Raw genomic sequence first — 23415 nt, 5'->3', positions numbered from 1 at the left:
AATGTTTATTTTCCAAAGGTGCCTACAAACACATAAAATACCAAAATTAGTACAAACTCGAGTTCCAACAATATATAGTATTGAGATAAAATTAAACACAAAAATGTGTCTATCAAATACCCCCAAAATTATTATTTGCTAGTCCTCGAGCAAAATTTATTTTTGAAAAGATAAAAAGACTACACTTAGCGCGTGCAGCAGGCCGTTAAACCGCTAGGTGGCCCTAGCAGCGGAGTGTTGTCTCCGGAGGGTTTACCATAGGTGTACCCACAAAACCTTTACTCCTAGTTGGTCACAGGTATCCAAAGAGCTATGAGGACATACATATTCTCAACCTATCTCCAAGTAAGTAGAATGCCAGAGAAATTAAAGGTGTCAGCTCTAAAGCTGACTGAAGAAAATGGGAGACACATCTGCACCACTGCTAGATAAAGAGATATCCGCTACACATCTAGATAAACATTGTAAGATGCGTCCGCTGCTTTACAGCTGGATAAGATTAGGAGAGAGATAAAAATGAGAGGGACATCTGCTACACAGCTGGACTAATTACGTGTGATGAGTTAAACCAGTGCTAGAAATATCTTGTGCCAGATTGAAAGCAGACTAACAAAGCAACCAAAATGCATCTTTCTCCGACTCTCTCACAGTGCTCAGTAGAAATAACGTCTTCTTCGGTCTTCAACTGTTGATGATAAACTCTCGAACCTCATAGAACCTTGACAATTAACTCTTCTCTTCGATTTCTTGCTTGACTTATAAATTTCTTCTTCCCTATGGCCTTATTGAACAAAAAGAACGTAATGATGTTTCATTTTATTTATTTTTATTTTTCATTTATTTTTCATTTTTTTTTCTTTTTTTTTCATTTTTTTTTCATTTTTTTTTTGATAACAAAAAAAAAAAAGATTACAAGACAAAAATTTACATGGCCATGAGAGAAGGACTTTAAACTTGGATCTTCGCAACTTGTGATGTCTTGGTATCATGATTCTAACAACTTATTCATTTGCTCTTATAACTTCTTCTAAGTCTTCAACTTTGATTTTTGAATTATTCTTCTATTGTTGCTTCTAAACCTAAACGTCTTCAACTTTCTTCATAGATTTTGATGTCGCTCTGTCTGTGATGATGATAAGTTTCTACTGAGAGAGAGTCGCAATCCAGTAACTAAGACTACATTGTGAGGTTGCTTTGTCTTTCTGGCATTTCCTGACCTACTTGCCTTTCCATCATGATGGTTAGGTCCATCACGGTTACCCTCTAAAAGGAACAAGTTCTTCCTGAATTTCAAGGATCTCAATGTCTTTTTCTCTAATGTCTCAATAAGTTGTTATCCCTAGCATTCCAATTTCTATCTTTTCGGTGAGAAACAGTATGTAAACTTAGCTAACCGGATACCATGTGACGTAGAAGTTTCAAAAGTGCAACTAAAAAGTTTCTCCCATACCCCCAAACTTAAATCTAACATTGTCCTCAATGTTCTAAAGATAAAATTAAAAGCATATGAACAAGGAGAAACTGTTACCATTTGAAGCAAAAGAGTTAAGGAAAGATATTACGTGTTGCATGAGATTGGGTTACCTCCCAAGAAGTGCTAAGTTTAAAGTCTTCAGCCAGACATCGGAAGGAATTAGTCACCTCATAGAATCATATAGAAGTAGCCGGAATTTGTGGGTCATCTGGATCAAAAAGTGCTAACCACAAGAAGAGGAAACTGCAACAGACCAAGAAGATACCGAACATACCCTTATTTAACTTTTTGTTTAAGACAACTATCTCTAGTTGTGGCTCAGGTTCAGGCTCTATAAAAGGGTCTAAATAAAAGCTTTCATAGGCTGGACTTCCTCAAAAGAAGGATTCTTAAGATCAGGTTGTAGAGTCTGGAAATACTCAAGTAGGAACTTAGAAGCACATAACAATAACCTGAACAACTGTGGATCCTTAAAGTCAATTAGACTTGACTCACAAAACTGACCACAATGAAAGAGTTGGTCTTCCTTAAGAAAATGTGTCGACCCTATTCTCCTAAAGTAATTAGGTTTAGTCTCAAAACTTAATAACCGACACATCTTAAAATCAAATGTTCCCACAATTGGAAGAAAATTTGTGGTGGGAAAACAAAGTCAATCTTGGTATCATAGCCTGGGTCAACCACATCAACCGAGGATGGGTTTCTAACAATTGAGCTTCTCTTTGGACATCATTAGGTTCAGGAAAAAGTATACGAAGATAATCTTGTAAGATGGTTGAGGCACAAATGTCAAGTCCTACACGAGGGAACTTTTTAAGAGTTAAAGCACACGGAGAATGATAATCACCCCCAAACTTAGAGTTTTCTGTGTCTCTAGAAAGACTAGTCACAACTTCCCTAATTTCTAGGTCATCGGATTCCCGAAAATGGTCAATTGATTCTTCTAAGTCGGGTTCATCCTCACTCATCTCTACGGGTATATCTTCTTCATCTAATACTATTGTTTCTAAGTCGCTAGACTCTAAAACAGCATTTTCGGAATAAACCCGTTCCTCTAAACCACTATCGGCTTCGTAATCAAAAGGAAAAACTACATCGTCTAAAACGGTGGTATCCCTAATCAAATCCTCGTCCTTTTGAATAGGTGAATAATCATAAAAATTATTTGGATTTGAACTAAATAATATAATCATTATAAAGCTCAATTGGATTAATAGATTCCTGATTACTATGCCTACATATTTCAGATTCTTCATTACTACTATCCTCATCATAATAGTACAAAGATGATTGAACCTTATCTAAATAAGTAGTGTCTTTTATTCTAGCCTCGTCCTCTAAATTAGGCAAATATTCACTATTGATATCAAGGGTAGAATTAGAAACCCTATTTTGGAAATTTAGATTATTTCGAGCAGCATTAGCCAACTGTTCATTTTTTGCCTCTAACGTGCCTGAATTTCACTGAGCATAACACTTATACGTTTACCACTCTCGTTTATCATCTCAGAATATCGTGTACACTCTTCTTTTGAACTATTGTTGCAACTAAACGTTTATACGTCCTTTCAATCCGTTGTTGGGTCTCTTCTAGAGATGGAACAGGTTCAGAAATATCATAATCAGGACTAGTTTCCAAACGAGTAACCAGTACTACAGTGTTCCTGATTTTCTTGCTCGTAAGACCAATTCGCGTGTGGATAGTAATTGGGCTCACCATGGTATGAACCATAACCTTGAAAAGGTTGGCGTTCCCAACTACTATTCCCACCATGGTCATAAAAATGATGATGTCCATATTCAAATTCAGATCGATACTCATTGTATTGGCTTCTGTCATACCAGTTCGACATTCTTAATTGCAAGGGAATTCTACACAATCACAAACAAGGCTGACTCGACCAAATCAAACCTACTGATTTCTAGCAAACAAAAAGCATGATGGCTCCACATAGATTGTTTCTAGACCAGCTTCTAATCCTTCGAAAGGGAATTCGTTACAATTTAAGCAAACCCCTCTGGAATCAATCCGAGTCAAAGTAAGTTGAATTGAGGCGAGGGAAGCTCAGTGGAGCTTTGATACCCAAGGCCTCACCGCTATCACAAGGCGGCGCAGTCACGCATTCAACTCACATAAACCATCATGAACTTCGAAGTATGCTAAAAGAGTAACCAATATTTTTCGAACGACTTTCCTACTAAGCTCGTTACCCTATCGGTCTCGTTCTAATCAAATTTTAAGCTTGGGTTCGCGTTAGGTTTCGTTTACCTAAGGCGGGAAATAAGGGAACAGTGATGAAATCCGAACCCTTATCTTATATGGCCAGTTCTTGCCCTTTACTAGGAAATTAAAGCAGTCGGTTCAGTCCTCAACATATAATCACCTTAAGGCAGACAGTAAACCCGCTGACAGGAGATTCGCGGGTGTTTAGAATTTTACCTCCCGTACCAGACGGGCGACGAACCGATGTATTCGACTCGGGCCACTGACTCCGGTGTCAGTGTGCGAACCCGAGGGCCGAGACGATATTGTAATCGTCGTCCTTCCCTGCAAACAGTTTATATTTAATTTTTTTTATATAACCCTTCCGTAGGGTTTAAAATTAAAATAAATTGTCCAAAGTCCAGTCCAATGAAAAGAAATACAAAAAAATAAAAATAAATAATTACAACAAAAAAAAATAAAAAAAATAAAAATTGGAAAGTCTCTTAAAATAAATAAATAAATAATTCTCTCTTTTTTCTCTCTCTTTTTTCTTTTTTTTTTGCTTTGTCTTTTTTCCTTCTCTTTTAGCTTTAAGCTTTGATTCCAAGGTCTTTAGTATCCAACTTCAAACCTGTAATACAAAGACACAACCAAAGAGACGTAAAAAGAACAAATGGAATAATAAAAAATAATAAAAACCTGCAAATTCTACCTAAGCACAAATCCGCGTCGGCGGCGCCAAAATGTTAATATTTTTTGATGATGTTGTAGTAATGAGGTTCAAACTCTCGGACTTGTGAAGATTAAATTTAAAGATTTGATAAAATTATATATACAAAAATATTAACAATGGGTGCGAGAGGTAACCAAAACACTAGATTCCACTATTATGCAAAATTGAATGATAAATATTTCAAAACTCTATTCAATTCTTAAGTCCTCTTTTATCTTTAATTCACTATCAATCATACAGATTCTCAAACATTATTTGTAAACCTTAAGCAAAGATTATCAAGAGATTAAACCAAGCATAACCGATCAAACTGAATAACAAATAATTAAGACAATCATTCAATTAATTTAAAACTCTGCAAAAGCAGCGATTAGGTGAATTATATAATTAAATGAAAGAGTTACCCATTTATGTTGCGTGAATAGCTTCCTTCATTGCCTTGGTTACGAGGGAATTAGCTCATCATAGTAAAAATGCTCTCAAAATAATTTATTATGGCTCAAAAATGGTTTACAAATGATGAGAATGTGAGAAATACAATAAAACCAGGTTTGTAACAATTATATTTTTTCCATACCAATACATAAGTCAGGCCTTTGTGAATAGTTCTACCAAGAACACAAAAAAGTTGTGAGCGGTTATACTCAATCACACATATTGGTTGTTCATAAGATATACAATGAATAGCAAAACCAATAACACCTGGCAATTTCCTTTTCGGTTAACAAACAGTTTTATGAACTTACTTCCTTAGAACACATGTACAACATTGTTCCCTAGGATGACATCCTCACCTCATACCCATACATAATAACAATAGCATTCAAATAATTATGGCGATATCTTATCTAAAAAGTTTAATGGTTAAGCAATAAACCTCGTATTGTATTCCTTAATACTATGTCTATCTAGAGTTCAAATATGCTTCGCATTTATGTTTTCAATATGCACGACTTGAAAGATACGTTAGGGTATGCAACAGTTCAAGTCAAATATCACTAACCTCAAGTGGAAGGATGATTGTTGTTGAAAAAGCGGGGGTCTAACAACACCACCCAATATTTCTCTTAGCAATATGTATGGGCAAAGTCGAATATACTTTTAAGAGAATCAACAAGACTCAATCAATTAAAAGTATATCAACGAGTTTATATCTCTCTCTTGATTTAATTTACTCAAGCAAGAACTGCGAGTTCTAATCAAATACAAGGAATAACTTGGATGGTACCAAAGACCAATATCCAAGGATCAATCAATGACAATCAACAACCAACGGTTGGATTACTCTAATTGATGATCTAACGCACAACCTGTATTATTTCAATTATAAAGATAAACAATATAGTGCGGAAAATGTAATAATATAGACACCAGAAATTTTGTTAACGAGGAAACCGCAAATGCAGAAAACCCCGGGACCTAGTCCAGATTGAACACACAATGTATTAAGCCGCTTCAGATACTAGCCTACTCCAAGCTAACTTCGGACTGGACTGTAGTTGAACCCCAATCAATCTCCCACTGATCCAAGGTACAGTTATGCTCCCATGCCTCTGATCCCAGCAGGATACTGCACACTTGATTCCCTTAGCTGATCTCACCCAAAACTAAGAGTTGCTACGATCCAAAATCGCCGGCTATGAAAATAAACAAATCTGTCTCACACAGATAAGTCTATCAAAGGATCAATCTGTCTCACACAGATAAACCCTAAAGGTTTTTTTCCGTATTTTGATACTAATCAAGGTAAACAAGAACCAATTGATAATTCGGTCTTATATTCCCGAAGAACAGCTTAGAGTTATCAATCATCTCATAACAATCTTAATCGTATGGTAGCGAAACAAGATGTTGCGGAATCACAAACGATGAGACTAAGATGTTTGTGATTACTTTTTATATCTTGCCTATCTGAGATATCAATCTCAAGCCAATCAATCTGATTGTACTCGTACGATAGAAGATGCAAGATCATATCACACAACTGCGATAAAAGTAGTATCGTCCTGGCTTCACAATCCCAATAAAGTCTTTAAGTCGTTAACCTGGTTTTAGAAGAAGAAAACCAAAGGTTAAAGGAGAATCGACTCTAGTATGCAAACTAGTATCATAGGTAAGGTGTGGGGATTAGTTTTGCACAATACTATATGTCTCCTTTATATAGTCTTTCAAATCAGGGTTTGCAATCAATGTTAGCTTAGTAATAAAGCATTCAATATTCACCGTTAGATGAAAACCTGATTTAGATTCAAGCTAATATTTCTCAACCGTTAGATCGAAAACTTAGATCGTTACACACACTTGAAAATGCACGCTTCTAGGTTTGTTAACCGTACACAAACGTATGTACTTGTTGGTTCAACAATAGTTAACCAAATGGTTAGCCATATGAGCATTTCATATCAACCATGTTCTTCTTCACCATAACTAGTTAAAATGACTTCAAATGAACTAGTTAGAGAGTTGTTCAATTGCAAGTAAATCTTATGTACTACACAAGATACAATTGAATCAAAGATGATTTGATTCACTTGAATCGGTTCATGAACTTTTACAACCACGGCTTGCAAACTGCATTCCTTAGTATTTTTAAGTTTAATTTCAGAAATCATCTTCAGATATATAACCTTCTCAAGTTTGCAGACTTGGTTCGCGGACTTAAGTTACCGGGCAGAGTTTACAAACTCCAGCAGAAATCTCGGGTATGAGAACTTCGCCGGTTCGCGGACTGGGTTCATGCAAGTAGTTTGTCAACTCCAGCAGAAATTCTCGGGTTTGAGAACTTCGGCAGTTCGCGGACTTGGCTCACGCCATTCTACCGGTTCTCTTGATCAACAAAGTTCGCAGACTTTGGTTCAAGGAATATGACTTATACATAAATGTGTTTCCACAATAATGCTTATGTCCACCATTGTTTATGTAATCTAAACTCTCATTTCAATCATTGAAACATTCTTAGAGGATGTTATACAGTTGTTACACCATTTCTCGTCAAAGCAATTTTCAAGATGATTGAAACATATCATGACTTTCGTCACATGGTAAAGATAAACTTGATCGAAGCGAAAAGCTTACCAACACATATTTCGAGATATAGATAGGCGAGGTATACTCGGCTTGAAATACCAAATGTGTATAATCCAAGTCTATATATATAGCATACGACTTCTTGTCTCAAAGAGTAGGAGATAGAGTAGATAGACTTTTGAGTGATAAATAAGTTCAAGTCTTCACATACCTTTTTGTCGAGAAGTTCCACCAGTTCCTTGAGTAGTTCTTTTACTTGTATGATGAATTGCCATGAAGTCCTTGAGCTCAACTACACTTTCAATCCTAGTCCGAGACTTAGTTATAATAGACTAGAAATCAAGACTTATAGTTTTGATCACTAACATTGACAAACATGCTTGAGATAGCAACGCATGCGAGGTTGACCGAGAAATGCTCTATCAGTTGTCATTGTAGCTCCTTGCTTCTTTACATCTTTAGTCTTCTCAATACTTGTAATGTCTCATATCCTAATACTTTCAAGCTAACCTATACGAAGTTGACTCTAATACATAATCAAGCGACTCTTAACATGGGGTTTGCTTCACTAAAATATGACAACCAAACTTGACATACCAACGCTTGGTGGTTTCAACCGAGCAATGCTCTAACATAACATTTATCAGACCGATTCTTATTCTTAACTGAATTAAGCTTTTCTAAGAATCTAAAAGCGTTTTCAAATGCTCTAAACAGATCTTTGTCAATTGATCCATCACGATAATATTCGTCAAAAAGATTAAGAGTTAATCTAGTGAGTTTCCATATCTTTAAACATAAAGAACGTTTTCTCAATCTTCCTTTCTTAGAGAATCTTTTAATTTTTCCTCTAGATTGTTTCTCATCATCTAAGTTTTCCAAGGTCTTAGATGGAATGAGATTATCATCAGAAGCCAAAAGACTAGACCATGATAATCTCTGGACAACCTTTAAGGAATTTTGGCATGCGTTACAGATGCCGAGAGCAAGTTTCCCAAAGAAATTTTCCATGACGACAGACTTTGGGGATCAGTCAAACACAAACCTATTAGGTTTATAGTGTTTGCCTACTCTGATACCAATTGAAAAGGCGGGGGTCTAACAACCTCACCCAATATTTCGCCTAGCAATCTGTATGGACTAACTCCAATATACTTATAAGAGAATCAACTAGAAAGTTAGACTCAATCTTATCAAAATTATATCAAAGAGTTATATCTCAATCTCTCAATTCAATTCGCAATCAAACAAATAATAATCTGCGAGCCTGATTGAATATAAGAGAGATTACTTGAACGGTACCATAGACCAATGTTCAAGGATCAATCAATTTCAATCAACAACCAAAGGTTGGATTTACCAATTGATCGATTCAATGCACAACCTGTGATATTTCAATTATATAACAAAATATAATGCAAAAAAGAAATGACACAGACACCATAAATTTTGTTAACGAGGAAACCGTAAATGCATAAAAACACAGGGACCTAGTCCAGATTGAACATCACACTGTATTAAGCCTCTACAGACACTAGCCTACTACAAACTAACTTCGGTCTGGACTGTAGTTGAACCCCAATCAATCTCACACTGATTCAAGGTACAGTTGCGCTCCTTATGTCTCTGATACCAACAGGATACTACGCACTTGATTCCCTTAGCTGATCTCACCCACAACTAAGAGTTTCTACGACCCAACGTCGAAGACTTAATAAACAAATATGTATCACACAGAAAAGTCTATAGGAATAGATAAATCTGTCTCCCACAGAAATACCTACGAGTTTTGTTCCGTATTTTGATAAATCAAGGTGAACAGGAACTAATTGATATACCAGACTTATATTCCCGGAGAACAACCTAAAAATATCAATCACCTCACAATAATATTAATCGACTAGTGAAACAAGATATTGTGGAATCACAAACAATGAGACAAAGGTGTTTGTGACTACTTTTCTATCTTTCCCATCGGAGATATAAATCTCAAGCCAATCTTACGATTGTACTAAATCACGATAAAAACAACAAGATCAGATCACGCAACTACGGAGAAAATAGTTGGGTCTGGCTTCACAATCCCAATGAAGTCTTTAAGTCGTTAACCTACAGGGCTTCGTGAAAAACCTAAGGTTAAAGGAGAATCAACTCTATCTTATACAACTAGTATCACACAAGAGGTGTGGGAATTAGGTTTCCCAGTCGTTAGAGTTCTCCTTTATATAGTCTCCAAATCAGGGTTTGCAATCTAAGTTACCTTGGTAACAAAGCATTCAATATTCACCGTTAGATGAAAACCAGATTAGATTCAAGCTAATATCTTTCAATTGTTATATCGAACTTAGCTTGTTATACACAAATGAAATGTAACTTCATTTAGGTGTGAGTAGCCTTACCTAAACGTGTACACTTAGTTGGTTCAACAATAGTTAACCAATGGTTAGCCATATGATCACTTTCATATCAACCTTATTCATCTTCACCATAACTAGTTCAAATGACTCAAATGAACTAGTTAGAGAGTTTTTCAATTGCTTAGATCTTAGAGAAGTATACAAGACATAATCGAAGCAAAATTGGTTTTGATTCACTCGAATCGATTCATGAATATTATAGCCAAGATTTGCAAAGATTGCATTCCTTAATATATAAATGTTTTAGTTCATGAACAAACCGATTTTAGAAAGTAACCTACTTAAGTATGCATACAAGTACGCATACTTAAGTAACCAGATTGAGTTTGGTTTTCACTTTCAAACTCCAGCAGAAATTCACCACTGTTATTTTCCTTAGCGATACCAATCAATATAAAATCAATGCTAATATCACATGTTTACTCCATATATTTCTCCCCCTTTTTGTCACAAAAATGACAAAGACAAATGTTCAAGGATCAATCAACAACCAAAGGTTAGATTTACCAATTGATCAATTCAACGCACAACCTGTGATATTTCAATTATATAACAAAATATAATGAGGAAAAGAAACAACGCAGACACCAGAAGTTTTGTTAACGAGGAAACTGTAAATGCAGAAAAACCACGGGACCTAGTCCAGATTGAACACCACACTGTATTAAGCCGCTACAGACACTATCCCACTACAAACTAACTTCGGTCTAGACTGTAGTTGAACCCCAATCAATCTCACACTGATTCAAGGTACAGTTGCGCTCCTTACGTCTCTGATCCCAATAGGTAACTACACACTTGATTCCCTTAGTTGATCTCACCCACAACTAAGAGTTTCTACGACCCAAAGTCGAAGACTTAATAAACAAATCTGTATCACACAGAAAAGTCTATAGGAATAGATAAATCTGTCTCCCACAGAAATACCTACGAGTTTTGTTCCGTATTTTGATAAATCAAGGTGAACAGGAACTAATTGATATACCAGACTTATATTCCCGGAGAACAACCTAAAAATATCAATCACCTCACAATAATATTAATCGACTAGTGAAACAAGATATTGTGGAATCACAAACAATGAGACAAAGGTGTTTGTGACTACTTTTCTATCTTGCCCATCGGAGATATAAATCTCAAGCCAATCTTACGATTGTACTAAATCACGATAAAAACAACAAGATCAGATCACACAACTACGGAGAAAATAGTTGGGTCTGGCTTCACAATCCCAATGAAGTCTTTAAGTCGTTAACCTACAGGGCTTCGTGAAAAACCTAAGGTTAAAGGAGAATCAACTCTATCTTATACAACTAGTATCACACAAGAGGTGTGGGAATTAGGTTTCCCAGTCGTTAGAGTTCTCCTTTATATAGTCTCCAAATCAGGGTTTGCAATCTAAGTTACCTTGGTAACAAAGCATTCAATATTCACCGTTAGATGAAAACCAGATTAGATTCAAGCTAATATCTTTCAATTGTTATATCGAACTTAGCTTGTTATACACAAATGAAATGTAACTTCATTTAGGTGTGAGTAGCCTTACCTAAACGTGTACACTTAGTTGGTTCAACAATAGTTAACCAATGGTTAGCCATATGATCACTTTCATATCAACCTTATTCATCTTCACCATAACTAGTTCAAATGACTCAAATGAACTAGTTAGAGAGTTTTTCAATTGCTTAGATCTTAGAGAAGTATACAAGACATAATCGAAGCAAAATTGGTTTTGATTCACTCGAATCGATTCATGAATATTATAGCCAAGATTTGCAAAGATTGCATTCCTTAATATATAAATGTTTTAGTTCATGAACAAACCGATTTTAGAAAGTAACCTACTTAAGTATGCATACAAGTACGCATACTTAAGTAACCAGATTGAGTTTGGTTTTCACTTTCAAACTCCAGCAGAAATTCACCACTGTTATTTTCCTTAGCGATACCAATCAATATAAAATCAATGCTAATATCACATGTTTACTCCATATATTTCTCCCCCTTTTTGTCACAAAAATGACAAAGACAAATGTTCAAGGATCAATCAACAACCAAAGGTTAGATTTACCAATTGATCAATTCAACGCACAACCTGTGATATTTCAATTATATAACAAAATATAATGAGGAAAAGAAACAACGCAGACACCAGAAGTTTTGTTAACGAGGAAACTGTAAATGCAGAAAAACCACGGGACCTAGTCCAGATTGAACACCACACTGTATTAAGCCGCTACAGACACTATCCCACTACAAACTAACTTCGGTCTGGACTGTAGTTGAACCCCAATCAATCTCACACTGATTCAAGGTACAGTTGCGCTCCTTACGTCTCTGATCCCAATAGGTAACTACACACTTGATTCCCTTAGTTGATCTCACCCACAACTAAGAGTTTCTACGACCCAAAGTCGAAGACTTAATAAACAAATCTGTATCACACAGAAAAGTCTATAGGAATAGATAAATCTGTCTCCCACAGAAATACCTACGGGTTTTGTTTCGTCTTTTGATAAATCAAGGTGAACAGGAACCAATTGATATGTCGGACTTATATTCCCAGAGAGCAACCTAGAAATATCAATCACCTCATAATAATCTTAATCGACTAGCGAAACAAGATATTGTGGAATCCCAAACGATGAGACGAAGGTGTTTGTGACTACTTTTCTATCTTGCCTATCGGAGATATAAATCTCAAGCCAATCTTACGATTGTACTCAATCACGATAGAAACAGCAAGATCAGATCACGCAACCACAGAGAAAATAGTTGGGGTCTGGCTTCACAATCCCAATGAAGTCTTTAAGTCATTAACCTACAGGGTTTCTTGAAAAACCTAAGGTCAAAGGAGAATCGACTCTAGCTTATACATCTAGTATCACACATGAGTTGTGAGGATTAGGTTTCCCAGTTGCTAGAGTTCTCCTTTATATAGTCTCCAAATCAGGGTTTGCAGTCTAAGTTATCTTGGTAACAAAGCATTCAATATTCACCGTTAGATGAAAACCTTATTAGATTCAAGCTGATATCTTTCAACCGTTAGATCGAACTTAGCTTGTTACACACAAATGAAATGTAACTTCATTTAGGTTTGAGTAACCGTACCTAAACGTGTACACTTAGTTGGGTCAACAATAGTTAACCAATGGTTAGCCATATGAGCACTTTCATATCAACCTTATTCATCTTCACCATAACTAGTTCAAATGACTCAAATGAACTAGTTAGAGAGTTGTTCAATTGCTTAGATCATATAGAAGTATACAAGACACAATCAAAGCAAAATCGGTTTTGATTCACTCGAATCGATTCATGAACATTATATCCATGGTTTGCAAAGATTGCATTCCTTAATATATAAATGTTTTAGTTCATGAACAAAGCGATTCTAGAAAGTAACCTACTTAAGTATGCATACGGGTACGCGTACTTAAGTAACCAGATTGAGTTTGGTTTTCACTTTCAAACTCCAGCAGAAATTAACGAACGTGAACTTTTCGCCAGTATGCGTACGGGTACGCATACTTACCCGGATTTCCAACAACCGCCAGTACGCGTACGGGTACACATACTTTGGGTTCCCGATTTTGTACTTTTAAACAAATGTGAGAATACACCATATTTATATCCAAAGATGGTTACATGTTTCTAAACTCTGATTTCAATCATTGAAACTTTCTTAGAGGATGTTATATAGTTGTTATTCACAAACTATTTTTCATCAAAGCGATTTTCAAGTTATTAAAAGAATCAACATGACTTTAATCACGATTAAAGATGAACTTGGCCAAAGCGAAAGCTTACCAACACATATTTCGAGAAATAGATAAGCGAGATAAACTCGGCTCGAAATAGCAAATGTGTATAATCGAAGTCTATATAACAATACGACTTTTGTCTCAAGATAGGAGATAGAATAGATAGACTTTTGGGTGATAGATAAGTTCAAGTCTCCACATACCTTTTTGTCGATGGAGTTCCACAAGTTCCTTGAGTAGTTCTTCGTCTTTGCATGATGAACGTCGTGGAGTCTAGAGCTCAACTACACTTACTATCCTAGTCCGAGACTTAGCTATAAGTAGACTAGAAATCAAGAATTATAGTTTTGGCAACTAAACTTGACAAACAAGCTTGAGAAGTCTAAAGATCAACTACACATTCTATCCTAATTCGAGACATAAATATAAGTAGACTGGAAATCAAGTATATAGTTTTGATCAGCTAAACTTGACAAACAAGATTGAGATACCAACGCTTGCGATTTCGACCGAGCAGTGCTCTAACAAGAGTTCCCTGAAAATATCTCACTCCTTCTCATATCCCTGCAACATTTTAAAGAATTATTCCAATGCTGGATATACTAGTATCATGATTGTAAGCTGTATCAAAATTAATTTTAGCATAAAGTGACTCTGGTGCTTTCCATTGACTAGAATACACCATACCCTCCCTATTATGGTTGTTGGTACTTGGATTTTGTAAAATTTCATACCAATCTCATAAGTGATGTCTAGCTTGGATGGTTATGGTGGCCACTTGTACCTTCATTATATAAAAAATTACATCTGTTTTTCCACACATACCACATGATGAAACAAATAGTACGGAATAAAAATCTATTGGTCTATTTTGCACATAAAAAATGAACCATCTTTTTAACCAGTCAGTAAAGCCGACTCTATTGTTGTAATTCACAAGACTTCCATCAACAAAATTCAAGATATTTCTAGTGAATAATATACAATCTGAAAACAAATGGTCAATAGATTCAGGCACTGAATTGCAGAGAGGACAAACGACTTCCTTATGAGAACAAAATTTCGAAATTCTGTCTACAGTAGAAAGACACGTATGAAGACATCTCCACAGAAAATACAAAATTTTAGGTGGGAGTTTAGTCTTCCACATGGATGTCCAAACAATTTCACTGTTAGCAATCAGAATCGACATATTAGCAGTAGAATTAAGATGGATCTATAAGCCGATTTGACTGCAAAAAGACCATTACTTGCAGGCTTCCATACAAGCTCGTCCTTTCCTTTGTAAGGAATTCTAATTGTTAAATATCATTCGAAGTACCCTGATCAAACAAAGCTCTAATTGTAGAAAAGTTGTCAATCAGTTGTTCAATAATGCTCATATCTCGTGATACAAACTGAGACCTAGGGGGTTGATTCCGATTTGGTATCCATTTATCTTTTCATATGTAAGTATTCGTGCCATCACATATTTCTATACAATAGTGTTGTTTAACTATTTCTTATCCCTGACATATCCTTTTCCAAACCCAAGAGCCATGAGTATTAATATCATCATTCAGAGGATAAGGTTATAGAAATACTTACCTTCTAAGATTTGAATCCAAAGAGCCGTAGACTCATTAAAAAGTCTCTAGGATAGCTTGGCTAAGATAGCTTGGTTAAGAATATGAGACTTCCTAATGTTTAGACCTCCCGCCTCTTTAAGCATGGATATATCATTTCATTTCTTTGGAAAGAAACATCTCTCACCTGCATTCTTATTCCACCAAAATCGCATTTGTATACTATCAAGTTTATCTGTTATTTTCTAAAGCATGGGAAAGACAAACATTTGGCGAGAATCCATTGAACCTAACACAGATTGAGTTAAAGTAGTTCTACCTGGAGGGTTTAGAAGTTTCGACTTCCAAGGGGGAAGTCTATCTTTCACCTTATCAAGCAAAGGAGTGAATGATTCAACCTTGTTCCATTGTAGCAAAAGTGGAACTCTAAGGTATTTATCCTGCAAAGCCAGTCTCTTAATACGCAAAATGTTATATATCTCAACTTTTACATTATTCGACACTTTAGGGCTAAAGGCTAGCCCTAACTTGTCAAAAGTTCACAGATTACCCCAAGAATGTGTTGAACTGTTGAACGATAGTGGATAGGGTTCTAGCTTCCTTAGAGTTGGCTCTGGAAAAAATCAAACAATCATCAACAAAAAAGAGGTGAGACACACCAAGACATTTCTTGTTAATTTTCATACCATAAAGCTTATTATCAATTTTTGTTAATTGAAGTTCTCTATAAAGAGAGTCTGTACATATTATAAAGAGGTAGGGAAACAAGGGATCACCATGTCCCAGTCCTCTTTGGGGTGTAAAAACCTACCCTGGTGAGCCATTCAGAAACACAGGAGTAGAAACCGTCGAAACACATTGCTCAATCATAAGAAAAAAATCCTCGCAGAATCCTAGTTTTTTCAAAGTGGATAAAGAAATCTCCACTCCATCCTATCAAAAGCCTTCGAAATATCTAATTTAGCTGCCATCTAACGTTTTTCTGACCTATTTTTCCTTTTAGAGTCAATCAATTCATGAGCAATAACTATATTGTCAGTTATTACTCTTCAAGAGAGAAAGATGTATGAAAAGGGGAAATAAATTTGTTTAGTAAAGGTTTTAATCTAGATTCTATAGGATATGTGTTTCGGCATAATCTTATAGGCCAAACTGCACAAACTAATAGGCCTAAATCAGCATGACCAACATGACAATTCTTTTTGAGAATTAAATAAGTAAAATTATGGTTTAACTATTTTAAGAGATGCTTAGAATGGAAGAAGGCTTGCACCATCTTAACAACATCTTCTCCAACAGTCGGCCACATCTCCTGGTAAAATCCAGGAGGAAAGCCATCAAGACTTGGCGTGGTTCACGGCTGCATACTTGTAGATGGTGGATTTTAGACAAAGGCTAAAATCGTAAAACCATAACTGTAAATACTTCTGATCCAGCAATTAGACGAGTATTGAAGCTCATGTCTCTCATTGAAGCATGAAAGTTCATGCCGCAAGAAACTCTGACTAAGAATACTGTCTCTCAGAGCATATGCAGATGTGCAGTCTCTCAACTGAGGCAACGACATATCTCATGAATGCTATGTTAGAGCATAGCTCGGTCGACCTCGCATGTGTTGCTATATCAAGCATGTTTGTCAATGTTAGTGATCAAAACTATGAGTCTTTATTTCTAGTCTATTATAGCTAAGTCTCGGACTAGGATATAAAAGTGTAGTTGAGCTCAAGGACTTCATGGCGATTCATCATACAACGACGAAGATCTACTCAAGGAACCGTGGAACTTCATCAAAAAAAAGGTATGTGGAGACTTGAACTTATCTATCACTCAAAAGTCTATATATTCTATCTCCTACTTCTTATGAGACAAAAGTCGTATGCTATATATACTGGATCATACACATTTGACATTTAGAGCTGATATACACTACTTATTTTTTCTCGAAATCGTGTGTTGGTAAAGCATTTCGCTTTGATTGGATTTATCTTCACCTAGTGACGAAAGTCATAATGTTTCAATCACTTTGAAAATCGCTTTGACGAGAAATAGTGTAACAACTATATAACGTACTCTAAGAATGTTTCAATGGTTGGAATGAGAGTTTAGGTCTATATAGCCAATGATGGATATAAGCATTGTGTGGTAACACATATGTGCATAAGTCCTATTCCTTAATCCGATAATCAAGATATAAAAAGTAATCACAAACATCTTCGTCTCATCGTTTGTGATTCCGCAACATCTTCTTTCGCTAGTCAATTAAGTTTGTTGTGAGGTGATTGATTAATCTAGACTGTTCTTCGGGAACATAAGACCGGATTATCAATTGGTTCCTGTTCACCTTGATTATTATCAAAAGACGGAATAAAACTTTTAGGGTTTATCTGTGGGAGACAGATTTATCCTTTGATAGACTTTTCTGTGTGAGATAGATTTGTTTATTGTTAAAGCCTGCGATTTTGGGTCGTAGCAACTCTTAGTTGTGGGTGAGATCAGCTAAGGGAATCAAGTGCGCAGTATCCTGCTGGGATCAGAGGCGTAGGAGTGCAACTGTACCTTGGATCGGTGGGAGACTGATTGGGGTTCAACTATAGTCCAGTCCGAAGTTAGTTTGTAGTAGGATAGTGTCTGTAGCGGCTTAATACAATGTGTATTCAATCTGGACTAGGTCCCGGTTTTTTTTTGCATTTGCGGTTTCCTCGTTAACAAAACTTCTGGTGTCTGTGTTATTTCTTTTCCGCATTATATTTTATATAATTGAAATAATGCAGGTTGTACGTTAATATCATCAATTGGAAATCCAATCTTTGGTTGTTGATTGATGTTGATTGATCCTTGGACATTGGTCTTTGGTACCGTCCAAGTTATTCCTTGTGTTTGATTAAAGACTCGTTATTGTTTTAGCTTGAGTAAATCAAAACAAGTGAGAGATATTAACTCCTCGAGATACTTTAATCTAAATTAAGTCTGACTGTCTAGTTGATTCTCTAGCAAAGTATTTCAGAGTTAGTCCATACAGATTGCTAATCGAATTATTGGGTGGTGTTGTTATTTTCATACTGAGCAATTTGAGTAATCACTTTTATATATAATCGAACGATTGGACGGCTCCTAGACAGCTTTCCCACTAGTATAAAGCGATAACTTCTTCAGGATGTAATAATCTTTTCCCTAACTATATAAAAGACATGTGTATAGAATCTTAATGATTGGACAGCTCCTAGAAAGCTTGCCTGCTAGTATAGAGCGATAACGTCTTTGGGAAGAACAACGTTTTCCCTGACTATACGTAATAAATATGACGCTTCAACTAGCTCATATCGCTCAATTCTTGAATAATTAATGCTCCTAGACGATCGTGCTAGTATAGAGCCGCCAATTAATTATTTCTAAATCATTAGACTCATTAATTGAATCCTTAGAAAATAGTCTACATTTTTCATAATATTTCATTACTTCAATTCATGGATCTTCCCAGCAGAATTCGATGGGTTAGTGATAAATATTCAACGGACGGGCATCTGAGCCGCTATCGAGTAAGCCCCGACCAAAATGGTGCAAGTGTACTCAGCAATAATGTACTAACGATCACCTAAATGCACGAACGAGCATTCCAAAACACGAAGAAACGATGAACCTATGCAAAATAGGAAGAAAAATAATAATGATAATAAAATATTAGCTAAAGGCGCAAGGGGACTGGGCCCACCAGACGGCTAGTCACGTCGTGGCCAGTCTCACACCTAATTCTTTATTTTATCATGTTTTATTATTTTTCCTTGATCTCATGAAAATTCCTTCATTTGAACAAATATCCTTCATTTGAACAAATATCCTTCATTTTAAGGAAACTCCTCAGTTTCATGGTGTTTCCTCCGTATCAAAGAAATAATAAAAATTAGGAAAGGTGTCGCGGGACCGAGTTCACTAGCCGGCCGGTCATGCCCTAGTTGTGGCCGGTCCCACACCTTGCATTCCTTATTATTTTATTATTATTTCCTTCATCCCATGAAATTCCTTGATTTCATGATATTTCCTTCACATCAAGGAAAATATATAAAATTAGGGAAGACTCACGGGACCGGGCCCCAGCCGACCGACCATGCCCTAGTCTGGACGGTCCCACATGTCCCTTATTTTATTATTATTATTTATTATTATTGTTTCCTTCATCTCATGGAAACTCCTTCACTTCAAGGAAACTCCTTAGTTTCAACAAACTCGTTGATTTCATGATATTTCCCTAAAATCATGAAAATAATATAGAATTAGGAAAAGTGCCATGGGGCCGGGCTTATTGGCCGGCCGACCATGCCTTAGCCATAGCTGGTCCCACACTTCATGATTCCTTATTTTATTATTATTATTTCCATCATCTCATGGAAATTCCTTAACTTTATGAAACTTCTCAGTTTCATGGTATTTCCTTCATATCAAGGAAATTACATAAAATTAGGAAAGGTGTCACGGGACCGGGCTCGCTAACCGGCCAGCCATGCCCTAGCCGTGGCCGGTCCCACACCTTGTAATCCCTTATTTTATTTATTATTTCCATCGTCTCATGGAAATTGCTCAGTTTCAGCAAAACCCTGAATTCTTCATATTTTCTCAAATGTTGCTCAAATGCGCATCAAAAAATATCAAAACTCTCAGAACTGAGACACGAACACTTTGGTGACATGAGCATATTACCTTGACCGACCAAGGTTGGCTCTTTGGCTTGTAAGAGGCCGGTCCCACACATTTTCATCATTTGACCTAATTTGTTCACATTAGGTTCAAACTCTTCCAAACAATTTGGAATTTCATAAAACGATCGTCATTCAATCTTGTGACCAACCAGGGCCGGTTCCATGACCCTTGGTCGGACCCTCATTTCTTCATAATTTGGTTTTATCACCTAAGGCTTAGACGAGCATTATTTTAATAAATAATTAAACCAACATTTAATCATCCTTTCACCAACTGGTCTTCAAGAGACTTTGGTATTTGCTCACTCGAGCATCTGGGCGCTACATGGTCGATCCATCATCCCATGTAGACGGTCTCTCTTTCACTCCGTGGTTGATTTCCAATAAATTCTCTCCTTCACTCCGTGGTTGATTTTCAATAAATCATCAATTGATCAGCAAATGATCGAAATTGGGGTTCTCGAATCCAAGGTTCATAATTCCAGATTCAAACACTAATAATTATACGTTGATCCCATGATTAACATTTAATTGATTATACTCGGTTCAGTTGCCAGTATTTTAAATTAATATTTCATTTGGTTCTGCTACCAATAATTCATCAAACGAGCAACATTTGCTCAGACTTAGGAATATTGGATCAACTATTAATATTCAACAATTCATCGAATGAGCATTATTTGCTCACCTTAACCATCAACATTTATTCGAGAATTATACCTCTGTCTCAACAGACATGTTCCATTCATAAGTCTTAGAACATTTGCAAATCACGTTCGGCTCAGCAATACAAGGACCCATCGTCCCATGAAGTCAGCAACTGACTAACTAAATACACGTCTGCCTTGCAGACTCACAATCATGAGACATCAATCGTGTTACATGGGGGGATATTAACTAGAGTTTTGGTCTGGCGGTCTATGACACGTGTGTTCATAAACACGATGAGAATGTGAGCAAGTCGTGCAATCAGTTGGAGGAGTTAGCAAAGTAGCGGATGGAAAATCAACCAAGTCTCCGCACGATGAGCAACTAGTTTTACACCATTTCCACTTCCCCACTCTTTGGCTCCAGCAACTGACACACTTCATGGGATTGATAGACACAATTTTGTGTCTAAGTTGTCCTCAATTTTCTATATTGTTGGTACTCGATTTTGTACTTATAATTGTGTTTTTATGTATTTTTAGGTATTTTTGGAAAAATTGGCTCGAAAAAGTGTTAAAAGCACCCTGAAAAAATTACTAAAGGCACCCTTGGTTTGGATAAGGGCACCCCAGAGCACCCATTGTTAAAGGAACCCGCGGAATGGATTCAAGGCACTTCTTCTTCATCTTTTGAAAACTGAAATTGGCGGGAAAATAGTCACAGTCGTTGGCAGATTTTTGGTTCGGATTTTTGAGGTTATTCAGCGAGACTCAATAGCTGTAATTGCACGGGAATACTTGACTGATATTAACAGGCGTGGTATGGGCTTTTTCTTGGATTAAATTTGGCTATATTGATCGGGTTGAAGATAGACAGTATGCACGAGAATATCTCACCCTTTCCCGTGAATTCTGTGTTGTGCGCGTGTTTGAACCAAGAAATGGTATCGTGTTTTAGTGTGTATAACCAACAGAAGATAAGGAGAATCAATGGCAGATGCGTGAAGAGTTAATTCAGGGAAGAAAATATCCGAAGAATATTTTTTTCTTCAAGCCGAGTTATGGAGAATTTGATGAAGTTATGACGAGATATTTTGGTGCTGAAAGGCTATATAAGTGGCTGAGGATTAGTACGAAGGGAGATAGAGAGGATTGGGAGCAGTTTCGAACATCACAAAATCATAAAAATCGAGTTGCAGAGAATACCTTCCTGCTGCTGCTGCTGTGAAGAACACGAAGAACATAAGACGCACGAGAACTGTCGTTCATGCTACAGTAGAAATACGGTCTTATTTGCTACAGTGACAGCGACACTTTCTTTATATCGATCTCTGTAACAGTGGGCTTGCAACACCGGAAAAGTGTTGCAGTTTCCTGGTATATTCAATTTCTATCCTTTTTATCATTTGTAAACACTTTTGAGCAATGAAATCAACTTTTGAGCATGTTTCCATGATGAAGAGCTAAACCCATCCTCTGGGGCGATGAAGGAAGCCATTCTTCCAAAAGTTATGTGGTAAAATTTATTTTTATTTATGCAATTATTTTATGATTATTTGCACCGAATGAAAATTGAGTAAATGATTTTTATTAATTAGTTGTGTTTTCTCTTGATGAAGTATGCTTAGTTTAGGGCTTTTGATACTTCATGCTTGCGATTAACAATTGATGTTTTGAAAATATAATTTAGGCAATGATTAGAATCCCAATTTCTTTTGATTGGAGTTATATTGTCTAGAATTGCATGATAAAAATTAACATTAAATCACATGAATTTTGGTGAATGGTGAAATCCTGAACTCTAGTATCTCTATTATAGTCAGCTTTAATTTGCTTTATTTTCTTTAATCTTAAATTTAAATCTAAAAGCACAATCTTCACAAGTTTTAACGAACTCTGCTACTACAACCACTGTAAAAATACCATTAGGGATCAAGGTGTTTACAATTCTAGCAATATAAATAAGTCTCTGAATCATGATTGAAAAACAAGACAATCTCTCGTCAACAGACAACAAGAGATTAAGAACTCAACATCTGAGTAATTACTCTTAACAGAGCAAATTCAATCAATCAGAAATTATCTTATTTCTTCACGAAGAATACACAACACACCTACAATCTTCGATCACCATTGATCTCACACATTTCTCAGCTTCCCTCCTACAGATCAACCCATCCTCTCTTGTGACCGAATTGACTCTGTAACGGCCATTGTCTTGGTTTAGGCCGAAGTCCTACAGATTGATCTCTCGAACTTAAATCACTCCCTTCTTGCAGTGCATCCGTGTGAGGTTAAGCAATTCTCTCGGTTCAAGGAGTCTCCTCCGCAAGGTCGTCTCCTCAATTCCGTAAAAACCAGGAAATGGTTTTTCCCTATCTACAGATTGGCGACCACAGTGGGAGATTATTCTCTTGGTTGCAATCTCAATACTAACAAAGATGGTTGATCTTAGGTCAGGTTCAGTTAAAAATCCTAACCCAAACAATGCTAGCATTAGCAATACTGGTGGTGCTCCAGAAACTGCTCCGGATCCTAACAACGACACTGGTGGTACCACTCCTCCTCAAACCAACATTTGAAGCAATCCTCTCTTCGGCCGGTCTCCTGAAGAAATCAGAGAAAATTCACCTACAATAGGTGATCTCATGAAGGTGCAAGAAATTCTTCCCAAGAATCAGATTGACATGTCTGCTACTCAGAAAGAGTTGTGCAATTATCTCAAGACTCTTACAGACAAGATGTCAGAGAAAACTCAGGAGAAGGGAAAAGCTAAAGAATCATCTTCGGACGCTAATCCTGAAGTCACTCCAATCCATGTAGTGAATGATGAAGAAGTTCCTAAAGCTAAAGATGCAGACAATATGCCAGCGAAGGAACAGTCCAGTTTC

This window comes from Papaver somniferum, unplaced genomic scaffold (genome assembly GCF_003573695.1).
Source record: "Papaver somniferum cultivar HN1 unplaced genomic scaffold, ASM357369v1 unplaced-scaffold_52, whole genome shotgun sequence".
Lineage (NCBI taxonomy): Eukaryota > Viridiplantae > Streptophyta > Magnoliopsida > Ranunculales > Papaveraceae > Papaver > Papaver somniferum.
This window is presented reverse-complemented; position numbering follows the sequence as displayed.